The 26,100-nt window shown below is 51.4% G+C and overlaps 1 protein-coding gene and 1 long non-coding RNA gene across 6 annotated transcripts in view; both read right to left on the reverse strand.

Annotated features, from left to right (window-relative positions):
• LOC108293984 (tyrosine-protein phosphatase non-receptor type substrate 1-like) overlaps nucleotides 1-26,100 on the reverse strand; it is a 124,400-nt gene that overhangs the window by 47,811 nt on the left and 50,489 nt on the right. The window lies entirely within an intron of this gene.
• On the reverse strand, nucleotides 20,001-21,212 carry LOC119468973. Its single transcript, XR_005197794.1, has 2 exons — nucleotides 20,892-21,212; nucleotides 20,001-20,290 (listed from the first exon to the last, which is right to left on the reverse strand). It is a non-coding gene; the product is annotated as an uncharacterized LOC119468973 (long non-coding RNA).

Consider the following 26,100-nt stretch of genomic DNA (forward strand, 5'->3'; position numbering starts at 1 on the left):
TGTCCGCTCCACATCTCCTTCTCAGAAGATCTTCTCTGGGTACCTTATCCACAATGTCCCCACCCACAGCCTATCACTCTCTACTGTTTTAATTTTTCTTTATGGCACTTATCACCACCTGACATTTGATCTATTTCTCTGCGTATTTGCTTATTGCCCATCTCCCCCACGTGTGAGATTGAGGTCAGGAACTTTGCTTTGTTCACCATTGAGTACAGTCCTCAGAACAATGCCTGGCATGAAGTGAGGGCTAAATAAAGAAGTGCCCATTCATCCAACAAATGTTTATTGCATCCCCACTTCATGTTGGTGCCTCAGAGCTGATCTTCTCTCAGGATGGGAGGCAGGTCTCATCTTGCATGCCAAATGCAATTGGCAGTAGTTACCCAGAGCACGGTGTTGAAAAGACTTCTTGGGGCTCATCCAAGCTCCGTGGGGAAGGGCGATTGATGAGCAATGTCTGGCATGGACCCACCATGGGGAAAAGCAGCCATCTCTGCTCTGACCTCCAACCCTGCACTGAAAAAAGCTGAGGTCCAGAAGGAGATGTACCGGGCATGCATGGGGTGCACAGCCAGGGTTAGAACCCCATCTTCAGTCTCCCCTCAGTGTTGGTTCCTGAGCCCAAGCTTCTCGCCAGCACCTGTGTGTGCACTCCCGTCCCCATCAGCCCTTAGGCTTCCCTCCCCCCAGGCCTTCCTGGGATGAAGGGGCTGCTGGAGTCCCTGGCCCTGAACTCCAGCCTGGGAACCCAATTCTGGAACACTGCCTGAATGCACAAGCCAGTTATTTTTAAAAATCCAAAAAGCAAAGGAAGAAAGAGAAAGCTCACTGCTTCAGTCTCTGTACCAGCCCTGGCTGAGAATAGAGACTTAAAAGGAACAAAGGGTTTCCTCAAACACGGCAGATCAAGGGCTTGGCTTATGTGGTAACCGGTAACCGACCACCGCGCTTTGTGACAAATCCTTCAGAAGGCGACGGCCTCTGTTCCCTCCGCAGCCTTGGCAGGAGGAGGTGGGGGAGTAGGGACACCCTTCCCCATCGCCCCCCAGCCCCGGTCAGGCTGCTTACAGTCATGGATTTTGAGAACCCCTTAGGCCATCAAAGGCCCTTGCAGAGCATGGAGTCCAACCCGCTCTGGGTCAGCCAGGCAGGCAGAAGCCCTGGACAGGCTCAGGGTCACACTTTCCACCTCCCTGGGTTGCACCCAAGCCTCCCTTTCCTCACAGCTGCCTGAGATGCCCTCTCGGAACTCTCCCAGCCACCAAGACTTCCTACTTCTTTTCCTCCTGCACATTTCTTCCTCCATGGTGCCTGTGGGCTATGGTGTGACCCTCAGGTCTCCAGGGGGTCACACCATTCTCCTGGAGGGGTACACAGCAGGGGTCTGCTGGTGGACTAGGAGATCACGGAAGGACGGCAGCCCACACGACACTCCAGGGTGGGCAAAAGCAGCTGACTCGGGTGCTGTGCCCAGCCCTTTACAGCAATGCCTCCTGTAGGCACCGTGGCGACCTATGTAGGTAGGCATTGTTACCCCCATTTTCCAGACGAGAAAGCCAAGGCTCCAAAAGCCTGAGTGAGGTGCCCAAGGGGGTTGGCAGGATTGGCAGAGCTGACGCTTGAGCTCAGGGCTGCCTGTCTTCTAAGCCACCCTCCTGTTAACTGGTCTGCTGTGCCCCGCCCTCTGTGCATCAAAGGCAGGCAATGCTTTACCCCACTCTCAGGCACTGAGGAAGGCAGCAGAGGGGCCGGGCTGGGAACAAGGGGCTTTCCTCCATCGGAGGCCATCGTGCTCACAAGCCACACGCTCGCACCTGCACACAGGCTGCAGAGCCCGCCAGGTCTCCTCATCCACCTCCACGTGTCAGCCTCTCTCCTCTGCCTCCTCCCTGACTTGCGATTTCTCTCGCTCTTTTCTACCCCATCTGTCAATCTGCGTCGGCTCCATTCTGTGGGCCTCTCTCCCTCTATCATTTTCTGCCTCTAGCTCTGTCTCTTCCCCAGCCCTCCCCATTTCTCTATTCCTATGTCTTCCCTTTTTGTCTCTCTGCATCTGTGTGCTACTTTCTCTCTCCTCGGCGTGCTTGTTCTCTCATTCTCTCTCTCCCCCCACCCCCATATTCTAGCTCTCCTTTAATCCTCAGCATCCAGGGTTTCAGTGTCTCGTGTCTCTTCGCCAGCCCGTCTCTCCCTCTCTATGCTGACGCATCTCTCCCTCTCTCCCCAGCATTCTCTCCCTCTCCCTCTCCCTCTCCCTCGGTCTCTGCTCTGTCCTCCCTTGCTTTCCCTCCTGCCTCTCTTTCTGGGTGTGTGTGGGTGTAAATGTGCCTCCTGTCTCTCTCTTCCTCTTCTCTCCCCCTGCCTCTCCCCATCCCTCTGTCACTCCATCTCCCTCTCTTTGTCCTTGTCTCTGTCTCTTTCTCTCTCTTTCCATCTTCCTCTCTGTGTTTTTCTCTCTCTCTGTCCCTCTGTCTCTGTCTCTCTTTGTCTCTCTCTGCCTCTGTCTCTGTCTGCGTCTCCCCTTCATCCCTGCCGCTGCTTCTCCGCGTCTCTCCTGCCTCTCTCCCTCCAGCCTTCCTCACCATCCCCTTGCCACCCTTCCTGGAGTGGCTCCTCTGTCACACCCCCACACTGACACACAATATTCCAGCAAATCCCAGCTTAGCTGGAGGGGGGAATAAGGAGGGGTTGGTCAGGGGTATTCCAAAAAGTGGATTTCAGAAGGGGGACGGGGGTGTCATGTTAAAGGAAACTGCGCCAGCCTCGTCCTTTTCTTCCTCAGAAATGACTGGTTGCTTTCCTGGGAAGCAGAAGAGAAAGTCCCTGAATAGAGATTTAAAGCAGTAAGCTCAGATTCCCTCTTTTTAATATTTATAAAGAGAGAAAGGGGATAATTTCAGGAAGATCATTTCAAGGCGAAAACCCACATATTTTCAATAGAATTATTCCAAAAGCCCCTTTCCGGCTCATTGGAGTGTATAATTTTCTAAGTTAAAGACACCAGGCCTGGTTTCCAAGTTCCCTAAAATGACGCAGCTAAGTAAGAACCAGAAGGAAGTAAGATGAGAAGAAGCGGGGGAGGGTAGCAGAGGAGAGGGACAAGCCTGTCCCAGGGCTGGGGCCAAAGGGGGAGCAGCAGAGGCATGCCGGCCCCGCCTCCTCCCCTCCACCTGTCTCCTCAACAGGCCAGCCAAACTCAGGGCTATAAACGTCATCAAATGCCTGTCCCCAATCCGGAGACCCCTCTCCAAGTCCAGATCTATAGAATCAAGTGCTGGTGTAGGAGGCCCACGGGCTCTTCAGGCAAGGTGTGTTCAGAGCTGCCCCACCCCTGACATCTTCCTCCCGGAACCACCTCCATCCTCAGCCTCTAGTCAACAACCCCATTGCCCAATCTGGCATCTAGGAGTCAGGCTTGGGTCCTCCCTCACCCCTGCCCCTTCTGGTTAGCTGCCAAGTCTTGTTGACTCTACCCTCTTCATACCTGTGGAATCTCCCTCCATCTGCATTTTTGCTGCCCAGAGTGGGCCCCCACACCCCTGGTCTAGACCGCAGAGAGGCTCCAGCAGGTCTCTGGGCCTCTTGCCTATATTCAAGGTGATGGAGTGACCTTCTCATAGCCCAGCTCTGAAGATGGTCCTCTCTTTCTCAGAAACACTCATAGCCCCCTCCCGCCTCGTCACTTCTAAGGTGAAGACCAAGTTCCCCCACCCTGGCATTCATGATCTAACTATAGCCTGATTTCCTTGTACTCACCATCCCATCACAAGTTCTTCACTGTGGCCAAAATGAGTCACTTTCTTCTGCCTACCCAAAAGGAGTAAGAAACATTTTTCTTTCTTTCCTTTTTTTTTAGATAAAGTCTTACTCTGTCACCCAGGCTGCAGTGCAATGGCGTGATCTCAGCTCACTGCAACCTCCGCCTCCTGGGTTCAAGCGATTCTCCTGCCTCAGCCTCCTGAATAACTGGGACAATAGGCACCCGACACCACGCCCGGCTAATTTTTTGTATTTTTAGTAGAGACAGGGTTTCACCATGTAAGCCAGGATGATCTCCATCTCCTGACCTCGTGATCTGCCCACCCTGACCTCCCAAAGCACTGGATTACAGGTGTGAGCCACCGTGCCCGGCCTAAGAAATATTTTTCTGCCTCCAAGCCCCGGCTGTGGCTCCTCTCTCGTCCTGGCATGGCATCCTGCTGTCTTAGCCTGTGTCGCCCACACCCAACCTTTAGGTCAAGCTTAAAGGGTCCTCATGGTCCTGCTGGGCACAGGTTATCTTTCCTTGTCTTTGACCCATGGCACTTCACTTAAGACATGAGATAGGCTGTGTGGCCTGAGAACAGGTGAGCTCTGTGGCTAAACAGAGAACAAGAAGTAGGGACCACTGTCACATTCTCCCAAATCAAACCAAGTGATGAGATTCTGTGGTTCTGCTGGGTGCCTAAAATTGTGAGGAGGGTCCCCTGATAATACTGTTATCACAGTAAGTAGCAATATCATTGCGGAAATCAATGGTTGAGTACTCACTGTAAGCCAGGTGCTGTGCTAAGCGCTCTTCACGTGTTATCTCATTCAGTTCACAGTAACCGGTGTGATGAGGACTCTCATCACCCCAGGGGTACCGATGAGGAAACGGAGGCTCAGAGAGGGGGAATGACCAGCACAGCATCAGTCTGTGAGCCCAAAAAGTCAGCTCTGGCCGGGCCAGCCCAACTCTGGAATCCTTGAGTTTAACCTCTAACACACTGAAAATGCTGACACCTGAGTACTAGCAGGAATTGAGTGATGCAGTCCCTCACCTTCCCCACTAAAGGAGGACCACGTGCTATGAGGCCGTGGCCATAGCCCTCCTTTGGGCCCAACCTCCCCGTCTTCTCAATGGTCCAGTTCCTGTTTGAGAAACCTTTCAGATGCTGCTTCTGTAAACCCCAGAGACACAGTGTGTCTTTTTTTCCCTGGGAAAAGGCACATCTGGGAGAGGCAGAGCTCAGAACTTCAAAGAAAGCCAGAGGGGCAAAGATGTCCCTCCTGCCTCTTGTGCCAGCACCAGTCTTGGTTTGACTTGGCCAAGAATGTTCCCTGGTCCATCTCTGAAAGTCTGTAGGGATGCTGCCAGCTGTTCCTACTAAACTCTGCCTCCTCTGACCCCTGCCAAGAACTGACCCTGAATTCCCAGACTGTAGCTTCATCTCTCCCCAGGGCATCTACGCCAGCCTCTTCATTGGTCTCCTTGCTCCCAAGCTAGGCCTCACCTCCAATGCAGCCTTGTCATTTTAATCAAAAATCACCAAGTCTCTTTAGTTCCTAAAGCCCTCCATGGGTTCTCATCACAGAATACAGCTCGAGCTGCTCATCCCAGCCCCCAGGCCCTGCGTGCTTTGATCCCCAGCCTTCCCGGGCTCTCACACCATCCTTCCAACAGGGCCCAAAACAGACCAGGTTCTTCTTCACCTCGAGGCCTTTGCTCTTGTACTTCCCTGGCTTTTTCCTTCCTCTCCTTCAGTTCAAAAATCACACCTTCCGTGAGGCTTTTTCTGATCCCAATTATCCTTGGTACCTTCTTCCCTGCAGACATTCACACCAGTGATGCTGTTCATTTCCCTGTAATGTGCGGTTAGATATTTGAGTGCTTCTAATGTACAGTCCATTGGAGGAGTGACAGCTGCAAAATTGCAGACTAGGAAACTCCAAGCTGTCATTCACCCCATGGAAGCATCAAAAAAACAACCAGAGACTGGCTTAGAACTGATATAGGAGCTCTGGAAAACAGTCAAAGGTTTACAGCACCCAGGGGAACACCTAATCAAGAAAAAGCCACCTTCAAACAGCAGAAAAAGTTTTGTGGCTTTTTTCTCCCTTTTCTCCAATCCCATCCTGGGCACAGCAGCCCCTTTCCCTCCCTTGAGCCAGAGGGAGCAAGCCCACTTTACTGGTAACACTCTAACTAGTCTGAGGCCAGCCTGGAGGACGGCTCTCTGTTTTGTCCAGCTAAAATCTCAGGTAGAGGGAAGCTAAGAGCACTGCTGGCAGAAGCTGCTGGGAGACCTATAGATGCTGGGGCAAGAGATTATGGGTGGACACATACAATATACCATCTATGGCCCTAAGGAGAAGCTGGGTGCTGGGGTAAGTTTCTTTGAAACAATAAGACATTCAAAAGCAGCGGTATATATGGAGGAATTGAGAAAGCCACATTCAAGAACTGGCAAGATTAATTCTCAGAAATGACCTGAGAGACCTGAAGCTGTCACCTTGGTGAAGGACTGTGTAACACAGAGCCAGTTTGCAAAGACTGGGAGAGGCCACTATTTTTTCAAATGTTCAGTTTTCAGCAACAACAAAAATACAACAAAGAAGTAGAAAACATGGCTCATTCAAAGGAATAAAACAAATTTACAGGAACTATCCCCAAGGAAGACCACACATTAGATTTACTAGATAAAGACTTTGAAATAACTGTCTTAAAAAATGCTGAAAGAGCTAAAGAAAACCATAGACAAATAACTAAAGGAAATAAAAAAAATGATGTATGAACAAAATTATAATATCAACAAAGACACAGGGATTATACAAAGGAAGCAAATATAAATTATGGAGCTGAAAAATAAAATAACTGAAATGAAAAATTTACTAGAAGAACTCAACAGCAGATTTGAGAGAAAACAAATAACAAAATTGCAAACGTAAGTCCTACTTACCAGTAATTAGTTTACATGTAAATGGATTAAACTCACCAATCAAAAGTCATAAATTGGTAGGATGATTTTTTAAAATATCCAAGTCTATGCTGTCTACAAAAGACTCATTTTAGATACAAATAGGTTGGATGTGAAAAGATGAAAAATGGTATTTCATACAAACAGTAACCAAATGAGATCTGAGATGGCTATACGAATGCCATACAAAATAGACTTTAAGTTAAATACGTTTACAAGAGACAAAGAACATTATATACTGATAAAAGTGTCAATTCACCAAGAAGATACAACAATTACATACATATATGCACCAAATGTATTCTAATGTAGTATTCACCCTACTCCCCAAACATTATTCCATGAGAGCAAGAACTGGATGTGGCTTGCTCACTGCTTTGCTTTCACACCAGGCATTTATGACTAGTACACATTTGCTGAATTCCCACTATCCCCACTAGGTGACCACAGGGAAAGTGGACAGGTAGGGTCTGGGAATTGTCACCAAGCTTCAGGCAGGAGCTTGAACCCGACCATCCTCAGCTCTCTCAGCTGTCACCTCCAGAAATTTGAGATCCTATCCTTGCCATCCATGGGCCAACCATGAAGATAGGAGTGAAGGTGCTTAGGAATTGTGATCAACTCTAGTCTCCCCAGCCAAGCACTTCAGGACTTATGGCTGCATATCAGGGAATCCAGGGGATAAAGGGAGGCAGGTGGGTACACTATTGGAGGCTGTCCAGTCTGAACGGCTGGTGTCACCCATGAGGACCCTGAGGCTCAGCAAGGGCAGAGAACCAGCTGAAGGTCACACAACAAGCTAATGGCAGAGCTAGTATTCAGATCAAAGACTACTGACTGCCCACCACCTGCTGTTTCTCAAAGTTGCCTTGGTAACTGCCCATAGCATGCAATTTCTCTAAGTTATCCCTTCCCCCTCCATTTCCCCTTTCATTTTTCCTTTTCTTCATGATATTTTTTGTTCTCCAGCCCTATACCACAGCAGGCCTCTCATGGCCTTTCCTAGATTTATGAGAGATCATCTCATTTGACCCCACAGTGACCCTGTGAAAGAAGTGCCTTTTAAAGCCCCATTTTCCAGATGAGATAACTGAAGCCCTGAGATAGAAAGAGGTCAGGCAGCGATGCCATGTGGGCCTAGAACCCTGCCCATCCTCTTCACTCCAGGTTTCAAGGCCTTGTCTGCCCTCAAAAGTATCAAGAGATGTATTTAAGCAAAAAACAGCATGCCCACTATAAGCTTCTTAAGAAAGCCTTCTTCCAAGACAACCACCAAGACCCCTGGCTGTCTTTCTCCTGCAGATTTCCCCTTTCATCTCAGGATGTCCACGAGGTATGAATGTTACCCTCCAAGCCGTAGCATGGAGGAAGGCTGGGGTCCAGACCCCACGCTGGAGGCATTAGGGTGGGTGTGGGGTGTGCCCAGTTCTGGACAACTTCAACCTTCAACCTCAGTGCATGTGCCACTTGGTAAGTACTGAGCTGCATGCTTTGCAGGTGTTATCTAAGTTTATGTCCATCGTGCTTAATAAGGTCAAAACCCTTATTTTATTTTGCAGTGAAGGACGGAGGTTCAGAAGGCGAAGTAGGTCGCACAAGAGCACTGATGGTCATTAGCTGGTCTGCTGGGCCTTGCTCTTAACCCCTTCCTTGTCTTGGATCACAGACACAGGGTCTACGGGTGGTGGTGCATGCAAGCCCTGAAGTTGTACAGAAGGATCAGAGCTTGTGTGAAATATGTGGATTTTTCCAGGTTGCCTTGGCATTACTTTTTTTTTTTTTTTTCCGGAGAGTGAGGGGCAGGGAGAATTGAGGTGGAAGGTCCAGGATGTTTTTGCTGAAACCTTCTGAAGTGCTCCATCCACACAGGGAAGGAGGAAAACCAAGAGATGGTCGAGGGTCCAGCCAAAGTCCGGGGGCAAAGACAAGCGGCTTAGAACTCAGCGGTTCGGCCTGTCAGTCAGAGGGAGCAGCCGAGGACTGTGGTCAGCCACGGGGTCTGGAGAAGGCTGGGTGGGATAGATAGAGGAGTGTTTCAAGAAGGAAGAAAGAGACTCTGGTTCACCCCCTTGTTTGCAGGATGGAGCCACTGTGCCTTTAGGGAAGAGTGAGGAGCTGGCTGGAGTCTCTCTCACCCTGGTCACTTGATCCTCTTACTTTTCCTGTCGGTGAGGAAGTTGTTTACTCCCAGAAAGTCATTCATTCCCTGATAAGATCAATCTCATTGTTAAGCAGAATTTTCACTTCCTGTCCAGGAGGAGGCCTAGGGCAAATGTCCAGCATTCAGAGCCCCATAAACAGTCAACATGAGAGAGGCCCTAGAGGCCACGCTGCCCAACAGCTCCCTATGTAAAAATGGGGAAATTGAGGTCCAGAGAGAAGAAGAGCAGGTGAAGGAGTCAGTGTCAGAGCTGAGTCCAAATCCAGGCCCCGCCACCCCTGCTCCACCATTTCCGGGTCAGGTGGTGTTCTGCATGCCGTCAAAGCACCCCACAATTTCATGAGCTCCCTTTTGATTTTAAGATTCAACATGCCATTGAAGAAAACTTGTTACCAAAACATTTCAGCACAATATAATATTTGAACGTAACACTAATATACTATTATAACATGGCACTCAAATGTAATGTTCTAACACAGATTAATATGCTAATTCAACATTTCAGCACAACTCTAACTACTATTCTAATCCCACACCCTGAAGCAACGTACCATTCAGACATATAACATTACATAATGTCCTAATGCAATATTCTAAGACGTTGTACCACAACATTCCAATCTAGGCTGCTACCGCAATATGACATTTCTGTATTATTTGAACACAATTTTAATACAACACTCTAAAATAACTTTCTAAGTTATTACTCTAATATTAAAGATTCTGGAAATTTCAGCCTCTGGAATGTCCATTAGACAAGGTGATGTCATGCCAGTTTGCGATTGGGGAGGCCAGAGCCCTTCCTCGTTCCCAGGGCCCCCAGGACCCAGGTCAGGCAGATCCAGCTGTCCAGCCTTGTAGAGGAAGGGCAGGTCTTTCCCAAGGCATAGGGCAAGGACTCCTTGACCTCTGGTGGCTACCTGTCTCCTCCAAGCCACATGCTTCTATGGGCTCTGGGGTTGGGGTAAGGGAGAAGGAGGAAGAGGCCACCCATTCTGGGCTCACTTGGGGATGATGGGACAGGCAAGGACGATCCTGAAATTCAGACCAGGTGCTTCTTGCCAGTTTCTATTTGGGTTACTAGGGCTAAGAATAAAAGAAAGATAGCTTCCTGAGGCAGCGCTGACTCCTTCGGGCCTGGGGGAACCATAGGACACCTCTCAACCTTGTCTCCCGTTCTCTCCCTCCCCACACACCTGCAGCCGTCCAGCCACTCCAGCTGCCTTGCTGTCCATCACATTCTCCATTTCCCATCCCTGGGCCTTCACACTTGCTGTTTCCCTGTGCCTGGACTGCTTTCCCCAGGTTGCCCATGATCCATCTCCTCACTTTCTTTGCTCCACTTCCTGCTGCAGTGTTCCCCCACCCCAAGGTGCCCTCTATGGCCAGGCCATCTTAAACAGTAAACCTATCATGCTGGTCCCTCTCCTTGGTATAGATTTCCTTCACCATATGCATGTATCATGGCCTGTGCATTTTGGTGATTTGGTCATTTGTCTCCTTCCCTCAAAACCATGGTTCTCCATGCTGTTGGGCTCTGGGATCACCTGAGTGGCTATTTAAAATCCCAGTGCCCCATCACAGAGCTGGCTGCAGCAATGGCTCACTCTTGTAATACCAGAACTTTGGGAGGCTGAGGCAGATGGGTCACTTGAGTCCAAGAGTTCAAAACAACCCTGGACAACATGGCAAAACCCTGTCTCTACAAAAAATAACAAAAATTAGCCAGGCATGGTGGCATGCCCCTGTCATTCCAGCTACCCGGGAGGCTGAGGTGGGAGGATTGCCTGAGCCTGTGAGGTCGAGGCTGCAGTGAACCAAGATAGTGCCAATGCACTCACTCCAGCCTGGGCAACAAAGGGAGACCCTGTCTCAAGGAAAAAAAAAGAAGAAGAAAGAAAAGAACAAAATAATGCCCAATTGCAGACCAACTGAGTCAAGATAGCTGGGGTGAGGCCCAGGCATCAATAATTTTTAAAGTTCCCCAAGTGATTCTGGTGCGACAAAGTCTGAGAGCCCCTGAGCTAGAGTGTCAGCTCCCTGAGGCCAGGACCTCTCCTACCTTCCTTAACAGCATCTGGCATCAGTGTCTGATGAAAAGTAGGTGCTCAGTAAGTATCTGTTGAATGAATAAATCATTCAATAAAATATTTCCGTTTAAAATGTTTCCACATAGCAAATATTTTAAACAGAAGATTTCCGATGAAAAGTGAATTTCCTCCTTTCCTAGGCTAAGTTGTCTTAAAAATCCAAGCAGCATTAACCTGGGGGGCAGGGAGGGGAGGAAAAGGGCATTCCCCACAGTAGGCACAGCCAGTGCAAAGGCCAGGGGGTACAACCCTACCTCCGTCTCCGACCCTCTCAAGTATTTATGCCTTGGAGATTCTCTTTCCCATCACCTTCCTCAGGATCTGTCAGCCTGGGCCACGCATAACCTTACTGGGTGCCTTCCAGAATGCCCACAACCCCAGAAATTCAGATTCTCTACATTTCCTTCAAGCCTCGGTTTCTTCAGTCCATGGGGATGGCTATCCTGCCTCCAGGGGTAGGGGTCGTTTTCTGAGCATCTAATAAGATAGTAGATACGAAGTGCTAAACTGTAAAGAGCTGTGCACTTGAGGGTTGCCCTCTCTGTGCCAGGCAGGTGCCTTGTTCCTTAGAGATGCCATTTCATTGAACCTATACCACACCTGGAGGTGAACTATTATTGTACTGTTTTGCAGATTGGGAAACAGAGGCTCAGATAAGTGGGGTGACTTGCCCAAGGTCACCCAACCTGGAACCAATGCCAAGTTTTTTTCATCTCCAAAGGCCACGGACATAGCAGATGTAAGGCCTCTCAGACCCCAGGAACCAGGTGTGTTGGGTTTGAGGTTTCCCAGCCCCAAGACCACCGCTGGCCAGGACAGGGAAGGCAGTCTGGTTTCACAATTTATTTCACCCCCACCCAATTGTTTACCAAAGGGAGAGGTGGGGTGGCTGGTGGCGGCGAGCCTGGGCCTCCCAGTCACAGAGTGGACTTGTCTGCCTGCCAGCCAATCCAGGCTGCCGGAGCTGGCGTTGGGAAGGCCCTGGCCCCATCTTGCCAGGACACTCTATCTTTGTCCCTGGACACAAAAGGGGCCTTGTCTTGGCCCAGCAGTGCTGACTCCACATGCTCCCAACTGCCCCAGCCCCTCTGCCACGAGAAAGGCCCACTTTGTCGAGTCAAAAGACTAACTTGTTTCTTTTTCATCAAAACGTGTTGACTGACCTGGTAAATTTATCTTGGGAAAGTGGTGAATGAGGGAGGGGAGAGAGGTGACATAGACAGGCACAGTCCAGAAGGCCATGTATCCTGGCATGACTTGGGGGTGGGCACCCAGCCCTTACCTGGGGCAGAAGGATAGCCACATAGTAAATGTAATTTCAGGGGATTAGGACAGTCCTCCAACCTCTCTAGTAGCAGAAATTCCACCATTAGGTATTCATTTCTTTGGCTTTACCCTTTGAAGGCAGCTAAAAATAAAAACTCCCTTTGAATGGGAATGCCCTACTACACACGAGTGTAAATTACTTTTCCTGAGAAGCGAGGTGAGTCAGGAGAGAGCAAGCAGCAAGGGGGAGCACCAGGAACCAGAAGGGGAGCTAGGAGAATGAGGAGGGACTACTCAAAGAGGAAGTGGGATTACGTGTGGGAGGAAACAAAAGCAGACTTTTCTTTGGTAATTTTTCCTCAAGATCAGGCCTTCTCCCTCCACATCCACCAGCACCATTGCTTAGTCTCCTTCCCTTCCTTCCTTCCTTCCTTCCTCCCTCCTTCCTGCCTTCCTTTCTCCCTCCCTTCCTCCCCCCTTCCTTCTTCCTTCCTTCCTCCCTCCCTTCCTCCCTTCTTCCTCCTTCCCCTCTCTCTTTTTCCCTCCATCTCTCTTTCCACCCTCTTTCCCCCCTTCCTCCCTCTCTTCCTCCCTCCCTTTCTCCTTTCCTTCCTTCCTTTCTTCCTTCTTTCTTCTTTTCTCCATTCAAGAAATATTTATGGCCAGGCAGTGACTCATGCCTGTAATCTCAGCACTTTGGGAGGCCAAGGGAGGAGGATCACTTGAGCCCAGGAGTTCTAGACCAGCCGAAGCAACATTGTGAGACTCTGTCCCAACAACAACAAAAATTTTTAAAAATCTGGAGGCAGTGGGCTTCACCTGCAGTCGCAGCTACTCAGGAAGTTGAGGCAGAAGGATCCTTCGAGCCCAGGAGGTCAAGGTTGTAGTGAGCTATGAATGCCCCACTGCACTCCAGGCTGGCCGATGGTGCAAGACCTTCTGTCATATAAAATAAAATAAAAAGTAATAAAATAAAATACATTTGTGAAATGATAATAAAGAGAGAAAATATTATGATCCACATCTTACACTGTTAGAGAGAGAGGAATATTTATTGAGCACCTGCTCTCTCCCAGGGACTCTTTTAAAAGGCACTGAGGCCATAATGGAATCTCAGGCCCCTGTCTTCAGGAAGCGTCCACTCTTCCTGGAGCTCTAGGTAACAGACAGTAAAGTGCACGACTAAAGATCATTCTGGCGGAGGTGAGTGCTGTAAGGGGAAGGGGCAGGGTGGGGGGGCAGAGCAGCTGGGGTACGGTGGAAGGGCTGGGTTGGCCGAGCTCCCTGAGGAGGGGATCGTGCTGAAACTTGAGGGGTGGAAGGGACCAGCCATGGGGACAAGTGGTCCAGGCAGAGGGAACAACACATACAAGCGCTCTAGGGCAGTGGCAGCATGGAGCCTTCCAGGCACGCTGAGGCCAACAGGATTGGCTTCCACCAAGTGCGTGGAGGGGGGACAGCAAGGGGAAGGCTTCAGAGTGGCAGGGGCCGGACACATAGGGCCTCATGGTTCCCCATCGTATCCTCAGGTTTTTATTCTGAATGAGATGGGAAACTACAGGAGTGTGTGAGGTGGTGACATGATCTAACTTTTGTTTTTTCAACGGCCCCCTGGCTGCTGTGTGGATGGAGGAGGGTACTGCAGCCACCCAGGTGAGAGCTGTCAGCCACAGGTGTGACAGCAGAGCAGGGGAGAGTGGGCAGAGCTGAGGTCTGTTGTTTAGAGCTAGGACGCAGAATGAATGAATGAATGAATGAACCCCTGAAGTGGGAGCTGGGAAATTTAGGATCTAGTTCCTGTTCTGCCGCTGAGTTTCAGTGTGGCCCTGAGCAGATCCCTTCCCCTCGCTAGGCCTCGGTTTCCCCATCATAATGCAAGGCACCAGGAGCCTGGGACAGCTGACGCCAAGGTCTCCTGCAGCATTCCTGAGGCTCTGACGCTCACAGGGGCGGAGGCCGTGATCCAGTTACTAATCCAGTCAGGCCTGGCTCATGCAAGGGCAGCTGCAGAAACCTGGGGTGCTGCATTGACTCACGCGTGGTCCCTCTGCTGTCAGCAGAAACTGGGACAGCCAGGGGCCTGAGACTCACCCGCAGGCAGGGAAAGGTTGGCAGGATGCCTCCATGCAGCTGGAGGAAGGGAGCAGGCTGCCAGCACTGGGCTTCCTGAGCCCCTCTGGGGACTGATGTGACAGCCACTGTAGCCACCATACCTTCCCAGTTGGCCCAAGCTTGGCATGGGGCTGTGCCCACCCTCTGTGGGCTACCAGGAGGCACTGGCAGGAGCACAGGACCTGCTGTGTGCCCACTCCATCTTCTCTCTGCCAGGCACTTGATGAAATAGACATTACTACTCCCATCTTGTGGATGGGGAAACTGAGGCACAGAAAGTTGTAGGTGGCCCAGCCAGGAGTGTCCTACTAAGTTTGACTCATTCTTTCCATTGTTCTACTCTGCCTCCCAAGTATGAGGCAGACGGGTGTGAAAGAGAAAGGAAGGGAAGCTAAATATGTTTTAATAAATATAGAAACTCACACCCTCGCGTTTTACCAGGGCTGAGGACTTTCAAACAAAAGCTTTTTCTTTTTGCAGCCTTTTTACAGTGGCTAAGCCACTTGGCCATTGTTCACAGCTCTTTTACTGCTCATTTATTCATTGGCAATTGCAGCAAATATTTATCAAGAGCCGTCTACACGCCGGAGACGATGTGAGGAGGGAGACACGACGATCAGCAAAAAGTGACTTCTTATCTACAGTCACCGGCCTATGTTGTATCGAGGGTGAGAGAGATATTAACAAAAAATTTGGAAACTGGACAGTCATTTTTATATCTGCTTTGAGTAAGTTCCTTCCTTCTCTGAGCGTCAGTTTCCTCATTATAAAACAGGATGGTTAGAGTTCCTTTCTCCTGAGGTTGCAGGAGAGTCTGGTCAGGAGATAAAGGTAAAGGTAATGAGCTATGGCCTGGCCCACAATATGTGCTCATTCAATACTAGTTGTTGCTGGTATCAATTGCTGTGTATAACATGACTTCAGTAGCCCAGCAGGTAATCACTGTGTCAGTGAGGTCCACTGAAAAGCAGACGTCAAGACCGGATTCAACAGACAAGAGCAGTATTGAGAGCGGGAGCAGGAGAAGGCAGGTCTGGCACCTGGGGAAGGAGAGGGAGAAGGAAGGCAGATTGCACAGGGAGAGTCTTGAACTGCAGCACAATTCGAAAAAGGTTAAGCCACGCCAGTGGGGGTGCTTGAGCCAAAGTCACTTACTGGAAGGGTTCCGAATCTCTCCAGAGTGGGCCTGCCTTAGTATTCCTGCCATGCTTGGTGGTGGGCTGACAGCAGCCCACAGGAAATGTAGGCTCAGCATAGACGTGGCAGCACATCCCAAGGGACAGCAGCTGGAGCCATCAGTCAATCACGCTCCCCACGGCAGGAGATCTGAGCACTGCACGCTCACAGCTGCTGCAGTAACCAGACTTGGCCCTGGGGCCACAGAGTTCCCAAACGCTGCACAGCCCATCAAAACGAGTTCATACAGTGTCCTGTGCCCTCAGTGTGAGAAATTAACCAGCCGGGGCATCCATGGGGAGAGTACTTGGCCAGCACCGAAAGGTGCATACCTTGGTCAAGTTTTAGATTGTGCAAGATGGAAAATACGATGGAATCCAGACCAATGGGAACCCACTTGGACCCGGCACTGCTGACGCCAGGAAGGGAGGAGTTGGAACTATGGTTCTAACAGTAATCCAAAAATCTTCTCGGGAGATAGCTGCCAAGAGCCCGTGCCATTCGCTGGCAATGAACTTTCCCCTGAGGAAAGGAGAAAGGGGTTCCAGCACCATGTGAGGAACGGTGCTGGGGCGCGGGACCCCCAGTCCCCACTGGAAGGTTTGGGAGTTTCTATGGCATCTGCTCCTCTCAGTGTGGGAAGGGGACTTCTCACTCATTGAGTCCAACCCTCTCGTGCAGATGGGGAAGCCGAGGCCCAAATGGGAACAAGAGCTGCACAAAGTTCCCTGAGAGTCACTGGCTGAAGTGAGGCTCCAGCCAGGATTCCCAGCTCCCAGGCCAGGGCTGGGCCCTCTGCGGGCAACCCCACCAGCATCTGTCAAGGGTCTACTATGGGAAAGTGGGAGGAAGGCCAAGAAAAGACTGATTTCCAGAGAAGGAGGGGGACTCAGAGGGGAGACAGGGAGCTCCAAAAAGGATGGGGAGACTCAGAAAGGAGGCTGAGGTCTGAGAGGGCATGAGAGCTTGGAGAGCAGACAGGAGCCCCGGCAGAGCGACAGGGGTCAGAAGTATACGTTCAAGGGTTGGGATCAAGCTCTGAGGGCCCACAATGCCCCAGGCAGCCTGGCAGCCCTGGAAGGCAGCAGCTTCCTCTTCCCTTGGCAGGCCCCCACTTCACACCCCTCCACGGCCACGCGCAGGGGAGGGACTGACACTCTCAGGCATTAGTCAGCTCGTGGCAGTTAAAAAAAGAAGGCTCGATGGCACTTGTGAGGAACGTCTCTTCCAGTTTCGAGCACCAATGGGCTGCCACCTCCCCCTCCCTTCGCACCACTGGGCAAGGACGGGGGAATCGGGCACAGGGCGGAGGGCCCAGAAGCTGGGACCCCTACCCCCACGAGGGCTGCCTCCCACCTCCCACCTCATGATGATGATGATAACAGGCCAGCAGTACCATTAGTGGTAGCGTTTGTGATGTAGTGTAGTAGCAGGGCTGGCACATGCTTGCCACTGGCCCAGGCACGTGGGGAGGGTTCTGACCCTGTACTTGCCCTGGGTCCATTCACATCCAGATGCCCCACCTGGGGCCATGCAGAGGGCATCCCCTGCAACAGCCTGGTCAGAAAGTGACCCATGTGTGGGCGCAAGCTACAAGGGAGCTCAGAGGGCCCCCACTTCGGCCGCCACCTCCCACTTCACAGATAGGAACACTGGAGCTCTTAGAGGGCAGTAATCATCCAGTGTCATGTGGCAAGTGGCCCAGATTTCCTGTCCCCAGGCCAGGGCTCATTCCAATAAGCCAACTGGTCAGGCACCCAGGTTCAAATGTGGGCTTTGCACTCCTTGCTGTGTGACCTTGGGCAAGTGTCACTGCCTCTCTGTGCCTCATGTAAAAATAGGGATAAAAACACCTACCTCAAGTGAGGATTAGAACATAAGGCAGGCATCTGGAATCTCTTTTTGACTGCTGTATGCATGGTCAAAAGAGCTCAAAGAGCTTAAAAAGCCTGACCCCCAGCAAAAGTGTGGCCGGTGATAGTTACCATGCGTGAGTGCTGGTCCTGCCAGGCACATGTGAAGATTCGTGTCATCCTCAGCAGTCCCACAAAGTAGGTATTTCTGAATCCATCTTCCACATAAAGAAATGTAGTGAGGTACCCAAGGCCACAGAGCTGGAAACTGGTAGCCCCAGAAGCTGAATTCGGGCAAGCCAGCACTGTGCTAAGTGCGCTACACAAATGCAATGTCCACTCATTCTCTCATGTAACAGGCACGAAGCACCTACCATACACCAGGCACCACTTTAGATCCCATGCATACAGCAGTCAAAACGAAGTCAGGATGCCTGCCTTACGTTCTGTTTCTCAACTGAGGTAGGTTTTCGTATGTCTGTTTTTAGATGAAGCACAGAGAGGCAGTGCCACTTGCCCAAGGTCCCACAGCAAGGAGTGCAAGGCTCACATTTGAACCTGAGCCTAGCTGATGCCTCATTTTCTGCCCTGAGGGACCCCTTTTCAGCAATATCCCCAGAAAGGACTGAACCAGAGGTAGCTGCACTGAGGTCTGTCCAGGGTTCAAGCCCCTTCAGAGCCCCGGAACACTCCATCCCACACAGCCTCTGCCTCATTTCCCAAGGGGCAAATGGCACTTAGGCCCCACCCTCTCCAAGCTGTCTTGAGGATTCCTTCCTTCTTTCCTAAAACTAATTGAGATGCCTCCTGACATTATACAGACACCACAGTTTAGGAAACCCCTCCTCTCCTGGAGGTAGTTTTGCTTCTGTCTGGAGAAGAGAAAACCCACGGGTCTCAGAGGTGAAATGATTCAACTAAGGCAGTGACTCAATCAGAATTCAAGCCCAGACATGTGTGCCTCAAAGCTGTAGCCAGGCAGGGTCTCAGCAGGAGCAGATGGCACCCTCCAGGTGGGTCATTTGATTGGATTTTTTTTTTTTTTTTTTTTTTTTTTTTTTTTTTTTTTTTTTGACGGAGTCTCACTCAGTTGCGGCTGGAGTGCAGTGGCATGATCTCGGCTCACTGCAACCTCCACCTCCCAGTTTCAAGTGATTCTCCTGCCTCAGCCTCCCTAGTAGCTGGGATTACAGGCATGTGCCACCACACCCGGGTAATTTTGTATTTTTAGTAGAGATTTTCTCCACGTTGGTCAGGCTGGTTTCGAACTCCTGACCTCAGATGATCTGCCTGCCTCGGCCTCCCAAAATGCTGGGATTACAGGCATGAGCCACTGCGCCCGGCTTGATTTGATTTTAATAAAGTGATCACTTAGGAGGGATGAGAAAGGTATAGCAAACCACAAAGAATAAGGTAGTACCCCCACACCAGAGCTGGTGCAAGTCAAACTGTTACAGTCCCAAAGGGTGAAAGGAGGGAGATGGGAGAAGTCGTTGTCACCAGGAGACAAAGAGAGAGCCCCCAGTAGGAGATGTGGCCCTCTGCTGGAGGACACAGGCAGCTTGAGGGGATCTGGAAGGCAGAGAACTGGGGAATAAATACCCCAGCCTCACTATCCTCTCTCTTCCCAGATCCTACCAGTGCTCCCAATGGGCCAGACCCAGTGGAAAGCCAGACAACAAGGGTTCCCTTGATGGACACAGTCCCTGCAGACCAACCACTCAGGACTGAGAGCAAGGGGACGGTGTGAAGAGGATCTGGGAGGAAAACCGCAAGATCTCCAGCCAAAGTCAAATCCTGCCTTGTGTTTGCATAGACACAGTAGGTTCCATTGTCTATGGCAGCAAAGTCACTGTGGAAGGTACAGTCGTCACTACGGCTAGTTCATGCTACAGGAACAAACAACTCCCAAGTCTCAGAACTTCAAACCGGTTGGCAAACTATAGCCTGCAAGCTGGCCACTCATCTTGTAAATAAAGTTTCATCAAGACGCAGCCATAGCCGCCCATTTACGTACTGTCTGTGCCTGTTTTCTTGCTCCAACAGCAGAGCTGAGTAGCTGCGACAAGCCTAAAATATTCATTCCCTGGCCAAGAACATTTGCCAACCCTTGGCTTAAAAAAACACAGGTTTGCTTCTTACTCCAGTTCCGTGTCTGTCTCCACTCGGCAGGGCCTCTCCTCCATAATGTCCACAGTCAGGGGCCCAGGCTGGCAGGGCCGCCCCTGAAGAACCCACCAGTCTCCCTGGCAGGGGATGCAGACGGCAAACTGCCCACCAGCCCTTGAGGTTCCCACCAGGAAGAGGCACACTTCACTTCCGCTCACAGATCTCGGCAGAAATCAAGTGCCAAGACCGGGCCTAACTTCAAGAGGGCTGGAAAGTACAGCCCCTCCATGCACCCCACACGAGGAGACCCAGAAATGGACCCAGATGGCGGACCGAGCTCCTGACAAGTGTGGCATGTGGACACGGCAAATGGTTGTAAAACAAAGGAATGAGGACGCTGCTGGGTCTTGCAGCAAGCTTCTCCAGAATCCCTCCTGTGCACAGGCTCGGGGAAGCCAGGCAGGATTTCACCCACGGGTAGAGAAACTGGAGAGAATGCACATCACACACAGGCTGGGCTGCTACCCGTTTTATTGGCTTCCGTGGAAACAGGCAGAAACCGAAGGATCCCTAGGAGCTCCAGCCATGCCCACCTCCTGTCCTCTGTGGACAGACTTCTGAGGGCTCCCTTCTCTCTCCATCAGGGTCCAGAAGTTCTCCAACCACCGAAGAGGCTTTGGCTCAATTTCTGGCTCTATAACCAGTCACCTTCCAGCTATGAGCCTCCACCTCCCCAGCTGCAACAATCTGTGGGTCTCAAGGTGAGGTCCCGGGGCAGGCAGCATCAGCATCCCCTGGAAGCTGATTAGAAATGCACATTCTCAGGCCCCACCCCAGATTTACTGAATGGGAAACTCTGGTGGAGGATCCCAGAAATCTGGGCTTTAAGAAATGTCTCAGGTGATCCTGATGCTTGAGAAATACAATCAGGCACAAACGAATTGAGATGTGCAAAGCCCGGGCGCACACTGCTTTTCCAGCTGCCTTCCCCACTGCATAAATGACAACTCCATTCTGGTTTAAGCCAAAAACCTGGAGCCATCCTAGAGGGTTCTCAGACCCTCATCCTATGGCTTAGCCTTTAGAATATATTCAAATCTGGGCCTCCCACTCCACCTCCTCCACTCTGCCTGGCCCTGGCCTCTGCCATCTGACATCCACATACTACAGTGCTTTCTAACAACCCCTCCTTCCTTTGAGCCCTGTAGTACATCCTCACTCCAGCAGCCAGAGGATGCTCTTAAAAACTAAATCAGATGATTCCACGCCTCTGCTCAGAACCTCCATGGCTTCCATCTCACTCAGAAGAAAACCCGGCAGAGCCATCCTTGGTCCGATTCCCAGTGACCCCTCCACCTCCCCAATGCCCTCCCGCCTGCTCACTGTCTCCAGCCGCACTGACCTGTTCTCTGTTCTTCCAACATGCCAGGCACGCTCCCACCTTGGGGCCTTTGCTCCCGCTGTTTCCTCTGCCAGAAACCCTTCTCTAGCGATCCCCACACGGACCAAGCCCTCACCTCCTTCAGATCACCGTTCAAATGTCACCTCCTCAGAGAGGCCTTCTCCGACCCCGCCACCGTGCACTGCCCCTCCTCCGGCTCTGTTTTTCTCCATAGCCCTCACCACCACCTGACACACGTCTTTGTTGTTTCTCTGTTTATACTCTGCCTCTCCCCGCGAGGGTATGAGGACCACAAAGCCAGGCACCACTTGCTTTGTTCACTGCCATGCGCCTCCCAATGCCTGAATATGCCTGGCATGGAGAAAGCCCTGGATAAATATTTGTGGAGTGTACAAATGGATAGGTAGGCAGGTAGGTAGCTAGATGGATGGACAGACAGAGAATTACACGTTCCCGGGCCTTGCTGTGATCAGCACAAGGCAGCCCCCATGGGCACTCCCAAGAGTTACACCACAGAAAGACCCCAGGGTGGAAGGCCTTGTATGCTGCTCTGGAATCAGCAGTCTGGGTTAGGTCTCTTGGATGGGATTCAAGTCTCTTGAGTTGACCTGGAGAAAATCACATAACCTCTTTGATCCTCAATTTTCTTATCTCTAAAATGGGGATGATGTGATGATGTGTGTCATGTGCCTCAACCCTATAGGACTGCAGCGAGGACTACACAAGGTGCACATGAAGGGTGCTCGGTGCCCAGTACCACGGTAAGGGCAAATCGGCCTAAGTCCACGATCCACGGGAATCACTGCTGCCGCCATTGTTTTGCTTCCTTCAATTTTGCCAGTGGCCCGGGGTACTTGGGCAGCCATAGGGCTTATTGGGAGCATAACTGGCTCCAAAGAATTGGGTTTGAATCCTTGTAGCTACCATCTTGCTATGTGACTCTGTGCAAGCCACTAGCCCTCTCTGGGCCTCAATTTCTCCCTCTGAGCAATGGGAGAGGGCTACTGAAGGAGGTTGTGTTGTGATCCCTGCAGATGGATCCCCAGGTCCTTCCGGAGGACCAAGCCCACGCTCGCCAGGCCCTCTCCTCTTCGTGGTTGCACCGGGGAGGCACTGGGACGGAGGAGGCGGCTGGGACTCACACTGACTCCTCCCCTAGCCTCACTGACTCTGCAGGGAGGGAAGAGAGAGGCAGCACTGGCTGTGGCTGAAAGCTCCCCAACTCCAGGTCTAAACCAGAGTTCTCCCTCCGGTTTCTATGATTTGAGTGAGTCACTTAACCTCTTGTGCCTTAGCATCCTCATCTGTAAAATGGGAATAATTATCCCTTGTGAGGATAAAATAAACTGCTACGTGTAAAGTGTTTAGACCAGTGCTTGGCACAGAGTTATCACTATTATTATAATAGCTGCTATTGTTTCTAACAACCACAGCTGGTCTCTGGACCAGGCAACATCATAAGTTTTTATAAACTTTGATTTAATTTTTACAAATACTCTATGCCATTTTTGTCTCCATTTGAGAGGTGAACGAGTTTGGCTCAGAGGCTGAAACCATTTGTCCAGGGTCACACAGCTTGCATGTGGAGCTGGGTTTGAACCCAGTGTTCTCTCGAGCCTGGTTCTTTCCACTCACCACACTGCTTTCCCTTAGCTCTCTGATTTGCTGATAGGGAGTCAGGGGGTTACAGAGCTCAGTCCCAGGCCTCAGTCCTGCTGGGCCCTTTCACCCAAAGCATTTCTGGATCCATGCAACATCATACCTAGAGGCAGAACTAGAGGGCCATGACTACTCCCATTCACAAAGAGGCTGCCCCATGCGAGGGGCAGAGCAGAACCCGGCCCAGCTGCCAGCAGGTGCATGGCCAGGTCTCCAAGGGAAGTGGCCCCAGCAGCCCCCGGGCAGCCAGCCCCTCCCTCAGCCGGGCAGCCCCCACTCCTCCTCCCATCCCCCTACTTTATGACCTGTTTTATGAGCGGGAGGCCTGGCAGCTTCCACGTTGCCATGGGAACCAGCCCAGTGCAGGCTCCTGGCAGCTCGATCAGGGATTGGCAATTTTAAGTCAGGAGCCAATCCCGGGGCTAGCAAGGGTTTCCACGGGTTGGGGTCTGTGGGCCCCAGGGGTGCACCGTGCCTGCCTGCCTCTCTCCTCTGCTCCAGTGCCCCAGGTGCCTAAAGAACTCAAGGACCCTGCAGCTGAAAGATGACAGGCCGTGAGAGCCCTGGAGGAGCCTGGGGCAGCAGGAAATGAGGCGGACCACCAAGTGGGGGCTGGGAGAGCTGACAGAGCTGGACTGTGGACACACACGCCCAGGGACACACAGAGGCACTAGGACAGCTGACATGAAGGGCCTCACAATGATATGCACAGATTCACACAGAGAAATAGAGATATGCACACCGCAGCCACATATGCATAGCAAGGAAGGGTACCTGCAAACACACAGAGACACACAAATCCATGGGAATGCCTGTGTGCCCAGAGACTCACAGACACACAGACAGCCAAAGACACACACAGAGGACACTTGGGCACCCAGAGATACATGCAGACACACACACGGACACCCAGAGGACGCACAGACACATACTGCTCACCCACTCTGTGGCCCAGGCAGCTTGCCAAACCTCCCTGAGACTCAGTCTCATCATCTGTCAAAAGGGCATCGCAATCCTAGCTTGTGAGAACAGGGAGGAATAATGAGGAAGATGACTGTGTGTTCTCAGACACCTTCATTCGCCAGCCAGACAATATAATTAAGCACCTACTATGTGCCAGGTGCCTTCGCTGAGCTGAGAAAAGGGAGCTAACAAGGACCTACTCTCAGGAAGCTCACAGTCTCCTTCAGGAGACAATAAATATGGGAACGAGGCAAGTTTTTTTTTTTTTTTTTTTTGAGACGGAGTCTCACTTTGTCACCCAGGCTGGAGTGCAGTGGTGTAATCTCAGCTCACTGCAACCTCAATCTCCCAGGTTCAGGGGATTCTCCTGCCTCAGCCTCCTGAGTAGCTGGGATTACAGGCACACGCCACGATGCCTGGCTAATTTTTGTATTTTTAGTAGAGACAGGGTTTCACCATGTTGGTTAGGCTGGTCTTGATCTCTTGACCTCATGATCTGCCCACCTCGGCCTCCCAAAGTGCTGGGATTAGAGGCGTGAGCCACCACACCCAGCCAGCAAGTTTGAATAATGAGACTTACTGTGTAGACAATAAAACAGACAAGAGTGACTCCATGGAGAAACAGGTTAGGGTAGTGAGGGAACACTCCTCTGAGGAGGTGACATTCACCTGAAACAGAGGGAATGTAATGGAACTGGCCAGAAAGTTTGGAAAGAAGAGTGTCCCAGCCAGCAAAAGCAGGAGGTGCAAAGGCACTGGGGTCAGAGCAGGGCTCCACATGGCTAAGAAGCCCCAAGGAGATCAGTGTGACCGCAACGGAGGGAGGAGACAGGCAGTGAGTCTGAGAGCAACTGGAGGCCGGAGCAGGAAGGGCCCTGAGGCTGAGTGATGGACGGTGGGCTTCACTCTCCGTAAAATGGGACCCGCGAAAGGGCTTCCATCCAGGATGATCTGGTCAGAATCACATTTTAAGTAGCTCACTTTGGCTGCTGGGAGGAAACTGCCTGGTTAGGACAAAACTGGACATGGGAAGCCCAGGGTCGGGGGCTGTGGCAGCATCCAGGGGAGGGGTGACTGCAGGCTGGACCAGGGTGATGACAATGGCCATGGATGGTCCTCGAAACTGTGAATTCAATGCATCTTTACTGAGCTCCTATTCTGTGCCAAGCATCGGGGATGCAGAAGCCAACAAAACAGAAATTCCTGCCTTCGCAGGGCATGCAATCCAGAGGAAAGAGAATGGTAACTGAATATAATCGATGCCAGTGGTAAGTGATGACAAGTGCTGTGGGAAATATCAAAGCAGGGAAGGGTGTGGAGATCAGCCAGGGAGGGGTGGGGCGATTTGTAGCTTTAAACAGGAGAGTCGGGAAAAGTCTCATTGCAAAGGCTGCATTTGAGTAAAGATATAAAGGCGGCATGAGAATAAAATCTGGGACCGAGAGCTTCAGGCAGAGAAAACAGCAAGTGCAAAGGCCCGGAGGCAGGCCCGCTCCTGGTTTGTTTGGAGAAATCAGGGAGGCCCCTGAGGCTGAGCTGAGTAAGCTGGTGGTGGGTGGGACAGATCATGCGGGGAAGGGAGGGAGGGAGGAAGGGGCTGAATGGGCAGAAGAGACTGGGACCTGGATGCCTGCAGGAGGGAGGGAAATCATGGAGAGAGGGCCTGGCCCCTTCTCCATCCTGCCCCCTGACCCGAGGAAGCAGCATATCCCATTCCTCCTTTCATCCCACAAACCTTCATCAGCCAAAAAGTGAAAATTTAAAAAGGGAGGAACTGATCCCAGGAGAGGAAGGGCCTTAAGATTTGCCTGCCCCCAGGTCAGACCCCAGCCCGTGTGGGGTGTGACTTCTGGTGGCTCTGCAGCAACTCCCAATGCCCTCCTCAGGATGCATTCCTGGGCCTGAGGCTCAGAAAGAAAACACACAGCCCATAGCAGCCAGTTTCAGCGCTCCTAACCCTGCTGGGAGGCACCCCCACCCTTAGGCAGGGCTGCTGGGATGGGCTCCCTAAGCTGCAGGTGAGAAGAATGGTGGCTAATTAGGGTGCTGCCTCCCCCTCACTCTCCAGGTCCCAGGGATACCCTGAGTTGGATTTCAGGTTCATTAATGTCTTGGCACAGATGCTCTGGCTGTGAGCTCTCTCCAGCTGCCCAGCCTTGGCTGGCAGGAGTAGGGAATAGAAGGGAGGCTCACAGTGCAGTCGTTTCCCTCCAGAGTCAGACCCAAGGCAGGCCCAGGGTTCAAGGACGTCCTAGAGGCTCCACCATCGTTGCAGCCCAGTGACCTTGGCTGAAACAACCTCCCTCCTTGAGCCCCGTTGTCCCTGTCTCTCCAGGGGATCATAGGCCTTTTCCCACCTGACTTTCAGAGCTGGGATGAGCCCGAATAAAGGATGAGAGTGAAGGTGGCCTGAATCATTAAAAAGACAGGCAGAACTCCCTGTGCCACTCTGGAGGGATCTGCAGGGTGGGTTGTTACGTCAGACAAGGCAACTTGCAACCACTGCCGCCTGGCTGTTCTCCCAGCTTCTGCCCTTCTGAGGTGGCTGTTCTCCCCTGGTAGCCTCTGTATTCTGTTACATAAAATA

This window comes from Cebus imitator, unplaced genomic scaffold (genome assembly GCF_001604975.1).
Source record: "Cebus imitator isolate Cc_AM_T3 unplaced genomic scaffold, Cebus_imitator-1.0 Scaffold18, whole genome shotgun sequence".
NCBI classification, from domain to species: Eukaryota; Metazoa; Chordata; class Mammalia; order Primates; family Cebidae; genus Cebus; species Cebus imitator.